Source organism: Chinchilla lanigera, unplaced genomic scaffold, assembly GCF_000276665.1.
Source record: "Chinchilla lanigera isolate Chin_1 unplaced genomic scaffold, ChiLan1.0 scaffold00014, whole genome shotgun sequence".
Taxonomy (NCBI): Eukaryota; Metazoa; Chordata; class Mammalia; order Rodentia; family Chinchillidae; genus Chinchilla; species Chinchilla lanigera.
In genome coordinates this window covers 5,934,538-5,946,419 of record NW_004955415.1, presented here as the reverse complement: position 1 = coordinate 5,946,419, position 11,882 = coordinate 5,934,538, and positions in this window count along the sequence as shown.

The following is an 11,882-nucleotide window of genomic DNA, read 5'->3' as shown; positions in this document are numbered from 1 at the left end:
ATATATATATGTATGAATGAGAGGAAGATGGAAGAGGAGAAAAAGGTGATGAAAAATGGCGATATAAGCTAATTGTTCAGTGGTGACTACATATAGCCTCAAGATGCCAGTTAGATCCTTGTCATAAAAGTGTTAGAGAGCTATTTTGTAGATCTCTACCAAGAAGCAGACACACTGACAGCTGCCAGTGGTAGGGAAGAGAATAACTGTGTTTACATATAAGTTATATTTTCCTTCTTCTTGGGGCATGAACCCTCCAATGCCCTTAGTCCCACAAGGTGTGATTGCACTACATCCCCTGCATGCCGAGCAAATGGGGCTCACTGGAAAGTGCGTGGGGTTGAGTCTGAGGGCATTTTGATGTGCAGTGAGACTGGACAGGGGAGCAAGCAAATGGCATAGATGATGGAGATGTGAGTTTGTAAACAATTAGAGGTGGGATAAGGACCGAGAGCTGTATTCGAGTGTAGAGCCGTATCTTTGCTGTTGTAACTGTTTTGTTTTGTTTTGATCAAAAATACTGGGTGTGTAAATAAGATTTAAACATCATTTCTAGAAGACACAGAAAACAGAGAAGCTGAGGTCATAGGCCCTAGGAAACTAAAGCCTGTAACTTTCCTTTAATCTGCAGTCTGCAAACTTCACACAAAATATCTGACCCAGTAACAAACTACTCAAATACATGATGTAAATTAGCTGTGAGAAAACTTACAAGATTTAATAATTAGAATATTTAAAGATGGACAATTTTCTGTGTAATAGAACAATTTTATGTTTTATATTTGCTCTAGAATTTTATAAAAATGGTTCAATTAAAAATGAGATCCTGCTGAAGAGATTATTATATAACAAGGAAACAAAACATATAATAATGAAACTTGTTAGTAGTTAACTAGGAAATAAATTCCTAGAGATGTTACACTTATGTACCCAATGCTTTTACACTGTAGTAAAACAAAATTAATGCACTGATATATAAAGGTGTCATTAAAACCATAGGATTATGAGTTATAGCTTTTAATTCATACCAAATATTTCACTAATTCCTTTTGGAAATTTTAGTCATATAATTACTATGTATGTTTTGCTGTCTGAAAATGTGTTGGTCATAAGAGTTTTGTGATGGATGCTTTACATTATACCTGTGCATTTATAAGTGTGCATATATGTATGTTAATTTCTTTTATAATTTTAAACTAATCTTTGGTTTTAAGTTTATTAAAATCACAATAGATGAAAATTCCTTAAATTTTCATAACTATATATATTTTTATTAAACATTTCCACTGGGATATTAAAAATTTTCATGAAATTCATCTTCAAGAAAAATTACTAAAACTTTGTTGTATCTTTTAACTTATCTTGAAATAATTTTAAGATATTCTTAATTATTAAACAAGATGGTAATGTGTCCAGTTTGGTTACCAATGAAAAATCACAGATTAAAATGCTTAACAAAAATTTCAGGATGCCAGCATTATAAAGATGAAGTGTCTTACCTACTTTAATTTTTGTATAGTACCACCCTTAGTCCTTGGCTATTAATGACATTGTTTCACAGGTTTGTAGTAATTTGATCAAAGTTCTCAAGCATAGACACATTTTAAAGGGTTTTTTTTTTTCATGTTGAAAAAATTTTGTTTTTAAATAACAGTGGAAAGGGGCTGGGGATTTAGCTCAGCGGCAAAAGCGCCTGCCTGGCAAGCGCAAGGTCGTGAGTTCAGTTCCCGGTATCGGAGAAAAACCAAAAAAAAAAAAAAATAACAGTGGAAAGTGAGACAGATCCTATACTCAGACTTTGATGCAAGAGATGGGTTAGGAGAAAAAGCAGGAACATGGAGAAGGAAGTAGGCTCTGGGGACACTGGAAGGACAGCACAGGGTGGTGCTGCCACTGGGGCTGTATAGCTGTCAGTGCAGAGGGAGGAGAAGCACAGAAGCTTTTTCAATTAAAGTGTGGTCCTCACAACCCCCATTCCAGGTTTATGTAGAAGATGAAAGAATTAAGTGTGTTATAAAATGGGAAATATCACAAAGAAATTAGGTGATTGGGGCAATTTCTGATAAGGAAAGATAAAACCAGAAGCTAAGGTCATAGCATAGCAAGTGTGAAGAAGGAAGTTAATGACATGGCCGAGTAACAAAGCCCCAAACTGAGTAGGATATGGTTGCATCAACTGAGTAGGATATGGTTGTTGTGTAGTAAACAGCTAGGTCTTGCCCAAAAGAATGTGGGCTTTGCCCTTGGCTTCTGGGGTATAATAATCTGTGCTAATGCCTGGTAGGAATGTCTTTGTTTAGAGGTGCTGGCCGCACCAAAGTTTAGGGTGGAGTTGGCCATACTTGACAGTGAGTATAGGCCTTACTAGAAAGATGTGAGGCAGGTGGGAGGTTTAGCTCAGTAGCTATCAGCCCACCTGGAGACTGAGTTCAAAAATGTGGGTAATCAATCAACCAATCAATCAATCATGCTTATGTATTACAGCTGTAATAAAAACTCTGAAACAATAGCATTCCTAGCTTTCCTTGCTGCACTCTATGTGTATCATACACATTGATGCCACGTGGAAAGTCATGTGTCCTGACTTCACAGGAGCAGGATAAAGTAAGATATATCCTGCCCCTTCCCTGTGTTTCTTTCTTGAGATGATTTTAATCCATATCCTTTTCTGTAACAAATCATAACCATATTTACAATAATTTTCACCAAGTTCTATGAAGCCTTCTAGAAAGCTATAGAACCTGGGGGCAGTTCTAGGAACTCCTGTACTTGCAGTTGTTGTCAGAAGTATGGGCAGTCTCGTGGAGGATGGTGCCATCAATTTTTGTAGTTGCCTAATTTCAAGCCGGGATTATTATTAGATATGGGCATAATGTGCAATATAGGTGCAGTTTTAGGAAATAAGTAAGTGGGTAATTCATATCAACTAGCAGTAAAAGAAATTGAATAAGAAACAAGCAACAGGAAAGGTGAACTTGCGAAAGACAGCAGGTGAGCAAATATGGATTAGGAATGTGGCAAGTGGGAAAACTGAGTATAATTTTAAGGGTCTAAGAAGGTCTGAAGGGTAAAATCAACTAAGAGTTTGAAAGAATTGGAGCCGGGGATATAGCTCAGAGGCACAGCACCTGCCTGGTAAGAGCCAGGTCATGAGTTCAGTTCCTGGTACCAAAAAAAAAAGTTAAGGAATAAAGGGCAGCTAGACTGATAAGCAATTGAATGAAAAAAAAAAAAAAAAAAAAGTTAAGGAATAAAGGGCAGCTAGACTGATAAGCAATTGAATGATTGATGATTTCCTATGAAGATACTAGCACTTGCACAGATTCCAAAAACCAGTGAGGAGCATCAGAACTTAAGTAGGTGAGCAAGGTCAAGTAATGACAGCTTCAGGGACACTTTATAAGAAAAGTTAAAAAAATGGGAAGAATGGGAATTTTGGAATGCACATGGTAGGAGAAGATTTCAAAAGTCCAGAGATGGGCATTGTTCCATCTATATGGACATCTGGGATCAGGGAACAACTAAGGACTAAAGAACAAGTGAGGGAAAAATAAAATGTATATTGCGGGGGGATCCAGAGCTTAGTCAGAGATCAGCTGACAAGCACAGAGCAACTGAAGAGAGTTTAATCACTGACGCTAGCAGGGGGGCACTAGTGTTTTTAAAATGAGCTCTAGGAAGACATTGACAAGGGGCAGAAGATGATGTGTACAGACAGCACAGAGGAAAGACACCTGCCTGTGTGAAAACAGTGAGAAGAGAAAGGAGAGAAACAGTGCAGATGAAAGGAGCTTGGGAACAAACACCGTCTGTGAAAGCACCAGGAATTCCAGCCTGTGCTCAGCACGCTACCCCAGGTCTCCATACCATGGCAACTGAAGGAAGTGAGGAAATAAAAGCACATGAAATGAGAAAATTACTAAACTTACTAAACTGAACAGGAACAAAAGAGACTGAATGATGGAAGCAAAATAAATAAACCAAGAACAAATGAAGAAAGAATAAACAGTGAGGCCATGGAGGATGAAGGGAGCTGAGGAGGTGCTAGTTTTAGGAACACAGGAGTAGGAAACTCAGGTCATAACCCGGATGCCGAAAGGAGCCCGAAAAACAGGTTTGGCTCAGCTCAGAACAGGAAACTGAGTCACTGTAAAATAGGAAGAAGCTCAAGACAAGACAGTCACAAACAACGTCCGTTGTCATTTGTTTTGTTTTGTTCTTAAATCCAGGTTAGAATTCTCCTTGTAGAGGTAAAACAACTTAGCACTTATAGAAACTGCCTTCCCAGTGCCACATCCACAGTGACTTCACTCCTTGCTTTTTCCACTCGGCACCATCTGAATGCCAGTGGTTGAGGGTTTGCAGAAACAAAACATACAGATTAACCATGAGAGTCAAATGTAAGTGATTTAGAGTCATCCAGAGATTTAACAGACTGTAGAAGCCCACATTCATTAAAATACGATAGATGCAGGTCTTTGTATTTTTACCAAGTTCCCCAAATGTTTTGTTGTTTTTAAGAAGCCATTGCTTCAGAGAGAAAAACTGGAAGATAAAAGTTAAGCAACATTCCACACTGACAGAGGGGGAAAGTAGAAAAAGATACCACTCCTCTGTCATTAAGCAGCAGTAACTTGAAGGATAGTAAACACATAAGCTACCTGATAAGCTGACAGCTAATGGAGAGCTATTAGGTGAATCCAAGGCCTGGGGCCAGAAAGTGGAAAGAGGTAAGAGGAAAAAGGTTTACATAGGCTCCTTGTTCATTCAGTTAAATGACCACTGCCTTGGTATGGGGCTCACCAAAAGGATTTTCCAGGCTTCCTGTAGCACCTCCTCTCCTGTTCTTCTTTCCATCAGGAAGAAAGGCTGCAAGGTCCTGGTGACATACACTGACAGTATAGAAGGAAGTTGTAAATCATATCTCTAACCTCCCACATCCCAAATTTCCCAGCCCAAGTCCTTTTAAAATTCAAGTAGTTGTTCTGTTAAATGAGAATGTGTAAGTCCCCTTTGCTTCGCTCTAGTTCTTTGATTTTTCCAGTTGAAGGATATGAGTTTCTGTTATCATTTTAGGAAGTTGTCATATTTCCCCAAATAATTCAACCAATAACCCTACTGTACAGTTTTTCTGCTGCTTTTTGTAAAATAACTTTTATGATATTTCCATTTCACTGTAGCATGACTACAGTTCACCACCTAAGATTGTTCATGTTTAAATTTTCCTTCTTCTCGCTCAGCTCCCATTGCTTGCCACTGCTTCATTCTCTGCTTGCTTTTCATGCTCTGTCCTGTCTGAGTATGCTACTAAACTCTCTGAATTAACTAACCTACACAACACATTCCTCCCTTAATTGGGACATACTTAGTTTTCCTTCATTAATCACCAGCACCCAATCTTTGGAAGTGCCCTGGAGAAATGTATAGGCTGCCCTCCTACATAATTTTACCATTTTCTTCCTAGACCTGGAATATCAAGTTTATACAAGATTCCTTTTTATTTAACCTCTCATGAGCTATGGGTAATTAAATCTCTATTTATCATTCCTTTGTTTCACGATTGTTAGCTATGTAATTTCTTTCACGTTTTACTCAGTAGAGCATGCCAACTCTTTCTTAACTGAAGAGAGCCCCTTTAGGATAAACTGCCATGAAATTTTTTAATCATAGTACACCGGGGAGTTTTGCCTATCTACCATTCACATTTACATCTGTCTGTCAATCTACCTGAAAGACACTGTGTTGGTACTTTTCTACTTAGTTAATGGCACAGAATCCTCACAACACCCCTATGTGACAAACACTATATAGAACCCCTTTTAGAAAGACGTGAACTTGGTTTCAGAGAGCTAAATGCACTTGTTGGCATATTACACAGATAGAAATGAGCAGAACTAGGAATCCCACTCAAAAGCCTGTGTTTCCAGTGTTGTGCCCTAATTTCCCTTTACTTTAGAATTCTTTTCCTTCATTTTCATGTATACTCTCCAGCAGTTCTCTCAGCATCTTCACCACATGCTCAGTTATCACCTTCTGACCCTTCACTTTCAGTCTCTTTTCTTGCATTGATCTTAATTTGAAAGATAGAAACCAACAGCTTCTCCAAAATACCGCCTATGGACTCTTCAAATTCATACTATGTAAAGAGAAGTCCCTCTTTGGAAATTAAACTTGCCATTATAACTCTAGCTCATAGTACAGACTGCATTGATGATCTCACTAATGTATGTATTTCTTAAGCTTAGAAATGAATCTTTTCTGGCTCTTTCTCTCACCTTCTATGATAAGGAATTAATTCCTAACAGTTCTTTCTCTCAGGGGTCCCTCTTTCAAATTTATTTCTCACCCAACATTCAAGATGCAATTTTATCCATTTGTCCAAGCATTTACCTTTTATTTTCCTTGACATGTTATTTTTTCTGCCAACTGAACAGTCATGAATAGAAAATTTCTGGATCTACAATCTATACCTTTTATCAAATGTAATTTCACATAAATGAGTTATTTTATTTTATTGCTCATTACTTGATTTTACATAGCAAATTTTGGAATTTCCTACTAATGAAGTATTAAATGTTCACTTTGAAAACACAATATCCATTTCATCATTTATAGAAAAGTTAAAACAGCATTCTGATCTTGCTGAAATTGCACTAAAATATCATTTTCTAAACTCTGTGAGATTCACTTTTAGAACATTATTGTTATTTAAGTAAAACAACACAGAAAGATTTTAAACAGATATTATACTCTGGAGGCAGCTTTGTGTCCAAAAGATTAGATGAGTTAACAAGCAAACAGCACATTAACACTATAGATAGGAAACAAATGTGTTTTCAAAATCTTCATATATGTGTTTCCTATAGGAAATTGTTATTTTATTCAACACTTACAGTTTCAGAAAAGCAATAGAAACTAATCATATTAATCACCTACACTTTCAATAAGCAGTACAGTTTTCTCATTTTATATTTATATTTTATATTTATCAAAATATATTTTGATACCAAAATCATTTTATATTTATCTGAAACCAAAATCATTTTATATTTATCAAAATAAATTTTAATCTTAATTTATTTATCAAAATTTAATTTAATCTGAATTTAATTTAATCTGAGCTTATATTTTGAGTGACTTTACCAATTAGTTTTGTAATAATTTATGGCTTAAAAAGTTACGGAAGAGTTTGATGACTATGGCTGTAGGTGAAGTCACAGAGAAGCAAAAGGAAGAATGAGATTTTTGAGCCTCATGATTGTGAAAAATGAAGCTCTCTAGACTGAAATAAGAGCAACTGAAAGGGAAGTTAGATGGTGGGGAGAGATGTGGGGTTGAGATTTAGACCTTAAGGTTGTGAAATGGTAGTAGGAAAGTTAGAGTCTAGCAGGAGATTGGAACTAAGATCACAGAATAAATGGAACCAAGCAGTCATTTGTGTGAAATTCATAGTAGAAGCATGGCATGTAAATACTCCCTGATGATCACTTTCCTAAACAATTAGTTTAGGAAGGAAAAGACAGTAATCTCAGTGCAATTGTTTCCTTGAGACTGTGGTTTCTCATCTGTAAACCAATGAAATAATAACTACCTGAAGACTTATTATGAAGATCAATTTGTATATAAGTTGTGAAAGTATTCATAAACTTTTAGGCTCACAAAAGTATGAGAAAACAATTATGCAAGTAATGGAAACTTTACTAGTTCCATTATCTATTGAAAGACATGTCCAATTATCTGTCTTTTATAAAAAGAGAATCACATTCTTAGTAGACTTCTCTGACATCTTTCCAGGATTCTGTTACTGGGAACAACTGTTTCACAACTGAAGAAGGATCTGTGCATAGTACATAAAGTAGTATCAAAGTGGCCAGACGTGCATCAGAAGGTTACCTCCTTTGCATTCATCTTGATATAGGGCATAAGATAGAGGGGTAATACATGGACCTTCAAATAATATTAGGGAAATATTGTAACACCCAGCCTACTAGATGTCTGAAACAAGCTCATGTTCTCTAAAATTGAGGAATAACTTCTAGGAACAATGGAGGTTTATAGTAGGAAGAATTTATTTAGAGAAAGAAAGCTTCTGTTTAAGAGGGACAGAAGGGGGTCCAAGCGGGTGGCCCACCAACCCTGCTTCTCAAAGATGTTTTATTGAGCAAAGCCACAAGGCAAGCTGGGTTCAAGATGGTACAAAACTATAGGTAATATTGATCTAATATTAGGTAATATTATCTAAATATAGGTAATATTGATCTAATGGGAAGTCACAAGGTGAGTGTGAGGTAGGACAAAACTATGGTCAACAATAAGACTACAACAAGTATAGTTGTTACAGCAATTTTAGGTTTTCCAGAGATGAAGAAATGAAATGACACTTAGAGAAGTGGAGAGAACCAAGCTTCATTATACTAGTGGGCCCAGAGCATTTCAGCACTCCAAAGTCTGAGTGCTGAGCCTGAGGTATGAGAGATTTTGTAGGGCCTGTGGCAGGAAAAGGCAAGCAAGTAAATTACATAAGCAGAACAAAGGCAGCTACTCAAAAGTGACAAGTTTACAACTGCACTTCTGGGTGGCCTTGGCCAGCCATAGAGCAAGATAAAAGGATGCGATGGAGGTGTTTGTTCATCAGGCCAGGGTGCCGCTGGAAAAGGAGGGGGATGTCAGCAGGTGGTGTCAGAGTTGAAAAGTTTCACTTTTACCATCAAAGTCATTTAGGTAATATTGACTGAATGGAGGTCAAATGGAGAAAAAAGTCACATAGCAAGTGAATATGGAACAAACAAGGATTTTCCGGGAAGGAATGGATTGGGGAGGTTTTGTTACTCCACCCAAGGTGATAGATGCCTATTTAGAATATCTATCATTGCTATTAATCCCAAGGGTTAGAATATGGGTATAGTCATTCCTCTTTTGCTTGAAACTTGGCCTTCAGTGAATGTGCCTCCAGCCACAGTTGTTTTCTTGCACGAAGCCCTTGAGGGCCCAGCCCTGTTTGACTGCCTATAACATTTCTAAATGACTTAGCTGGCTGTAATAATATGACTGCCCTTGTTCACTTCAGCACCATAAGAACAGTCTCCATTTTACTTGAGTCTCTAGCACTTGCAACCATATTCCGTAAGTATCTCTCTTAATACACCCTCTACCTTCAAATCAATATCTCATATCATCTTCCTTACAGTATACTGGGAAAATCTCATCAAACAGATGAAAGTGAAAGTTCTTGAAATGTAAATTTTCTACACACACACACACACACACAAAATTCTTTAATCACATTATCTCAGAGGTAGAATGAATGGTAATGGGTATCTATGATCCAGTGCTAGTTCCTGCAAGTACTTTATGTAACGTCTTAGGAAGACTGTCACACACAAAATCCGAGGACCTGAGGCCAACGCATTTTTCTTACTTAATCTAAGAGAACACCTTGTGTACATTACTTAGTTCTTTCATACTACAAAAGTGAGAACACATATAGAGAGAAAGCAGAGGCACAACAATCAGAAGGAAATGCTTTGCTCAATGTTCCTCTGCTTAAAATAGTGGCTACCATCGCCTGGGACTGTTCTCCATCTCATTCCCACAGGAGGATGCATCTGTGAAACGTGACTGGTAACACGAGGCCAGTGACATTATGCAAGTTCTCATCCCTAAGGTTTGACCTCAAGTCTAGGACCTGAAACATATGTTATCCCACTATTATATGATAAGGTTATTAAAAAATTAAGAAGATGCCTTCAAAACTTTGTAGTCATTTCTGCATCCAGCTTATTAAAAAATATCTTTGTCAGTTTGGGGCCTTAGAGAAAACAGTGAAAAGGAATAGTATACTTGGTCTAGCATGCTAAGAAGTCATATTCTATGTAGTTATTCTGCAGCATTTTACAGAGAACTTATATACCAAAATGATTAGTAAAAATGACTTCAAATTAAAGAACATTGTCACTGCATTATAACAGTTACATTATACATGCATTAAACATATGAAAATCTAACTACATAGTTTCCACAAGGAAGAAGGAAAAAAATAATAGAGTCAATTCCTTTTGAGCTATGTTCTAGACTCATAAATCCATTGGATACTTAGGGATCAAGACTGCTTCTCACAGTGGCCTGTACTAAATTCCAAAACATTTAAGTAAAATGATTTTTTGTCACTCTTTTTTTATTTACTCATTTGATTTTTTATTTCCTGGCTTCCTGAACAATGTAAGACCATCACTGCAATCACTCAAAAGCCATATCTGGTGGACTGAGCAACTTTTTTGCAGATAACAGTATGTCATGTAGCAACCACTGTAAATTCCTGTTATTTTGTACTGAGGTCATGTATTATTTTTGTTTTTTTTGTGTTGTTTTGATTTTGTCCTCATTGTTATTTTCTTAGTTTTTTTAATTTTTTAAATAAAAAAATAAAAATGTTACCTTCCACTGCTTCATTCATCTTTTCTTCAAATATATAATAAATATCTACACTCTGCTGGATAGTACCAGAAACTCATCCGTGGGCCAAAAATTAATGAAAAGTAGATATTTTCTTCAGAGCTTCCAGTCTTCAGAGGAAGATATTAATAGACTATCAAGCATATACATGTACATATGTAAATGTTTATAAATCAAACTTAAAGATGATATCAAGGAAAAAGCTCCCTGAGTTTGAGACTCATAGCAGATATCTGAATGATGAGTAAAAATTAGCAAATGTATTCACAGAGTTTCTAGAATCTCTGGTGTGTTCAGGGGCTCGCTATTTCCTGAGGCAGTCATGAACTCTTACAAGAAAGTTTTTCTTGCCCTCAAGCTCAATCTGTTTATTAATCCATATTATTTATTCTTCCTTTTTCCTAAAAATAACCCTTGCATTCATAGAGAAAACCATTACTTGAGAACTAGTTAGTTCTAAGAGATAGGTTTCCAAAACTCCTGAATTACTAACATTAATTGAAAAACACCTTTCCTCATATCTTATGCTACATATACATCATGACCTCATTTGAATTATAAACCATCCTATGAATTCAGACCTTTTAAGATTTCTACATTACAAACATCCTGAAGAGTGTTTTTATAACATTTAGCATGGTGTATCTAATACTGTTATCAAACTTATACAGGATTTCAAAAACAATCAAGGGTAATAAGTTAATCATGAATGTGCTTTTTTTCTTGTGAACAATGAGCTTTAGTGAATACAAATATGAGGTCCAACACAAATAGGAAATGGTCAGCTTATTATTAACAAGAGTACTGTTTGAGTCCAAGACTTTTTTAAAAATACTACACTGGGCTCCCTAAATAACATCATAATGACTATTTTAAAGGAGCACATCTGAAAAGATTGATAGCTCTGTCCTTTCACAACAGAAAAATAAATGTGAGCTCTGTTGCACTCCTTTGAAGCGTAAATATTATGCCCTTTAGTGATGCAGAGAATATCTTCCAGACCTTAAAACCAAAAGGCCAGTGTTTTTATCATGTAGCCATAAAATTGCTCTTTGAAAAATGCCATTTTTCATGCTCACTTTAACAAAGGATATAAATGAAGAATGCCTTCTTAAAAATCCTGGTTCAGTATAACTAAGTTACTTCCCAATATTTTGCACAGTGTTAATTGCAAATGTTTACTTCCTTTGTACAATGGCCACCAGCTAAGTATAATCCTTAAGACAAAGCATATTAAGTATCTCTAGTTCTTGACCAAATAATATGTACTTAGGCTTTTATAATTAGCCCTGTTTAGTAACATGACAGTAATGTTCACATAAGCATCAAGGCAAATATTACCAACTAATACCAACACTCCTCAAATTATTCTATGAATACAAAGGGAAGAAGTGTTTCCAATATCATTCTGTGAGTTCATTGTGTGTTTA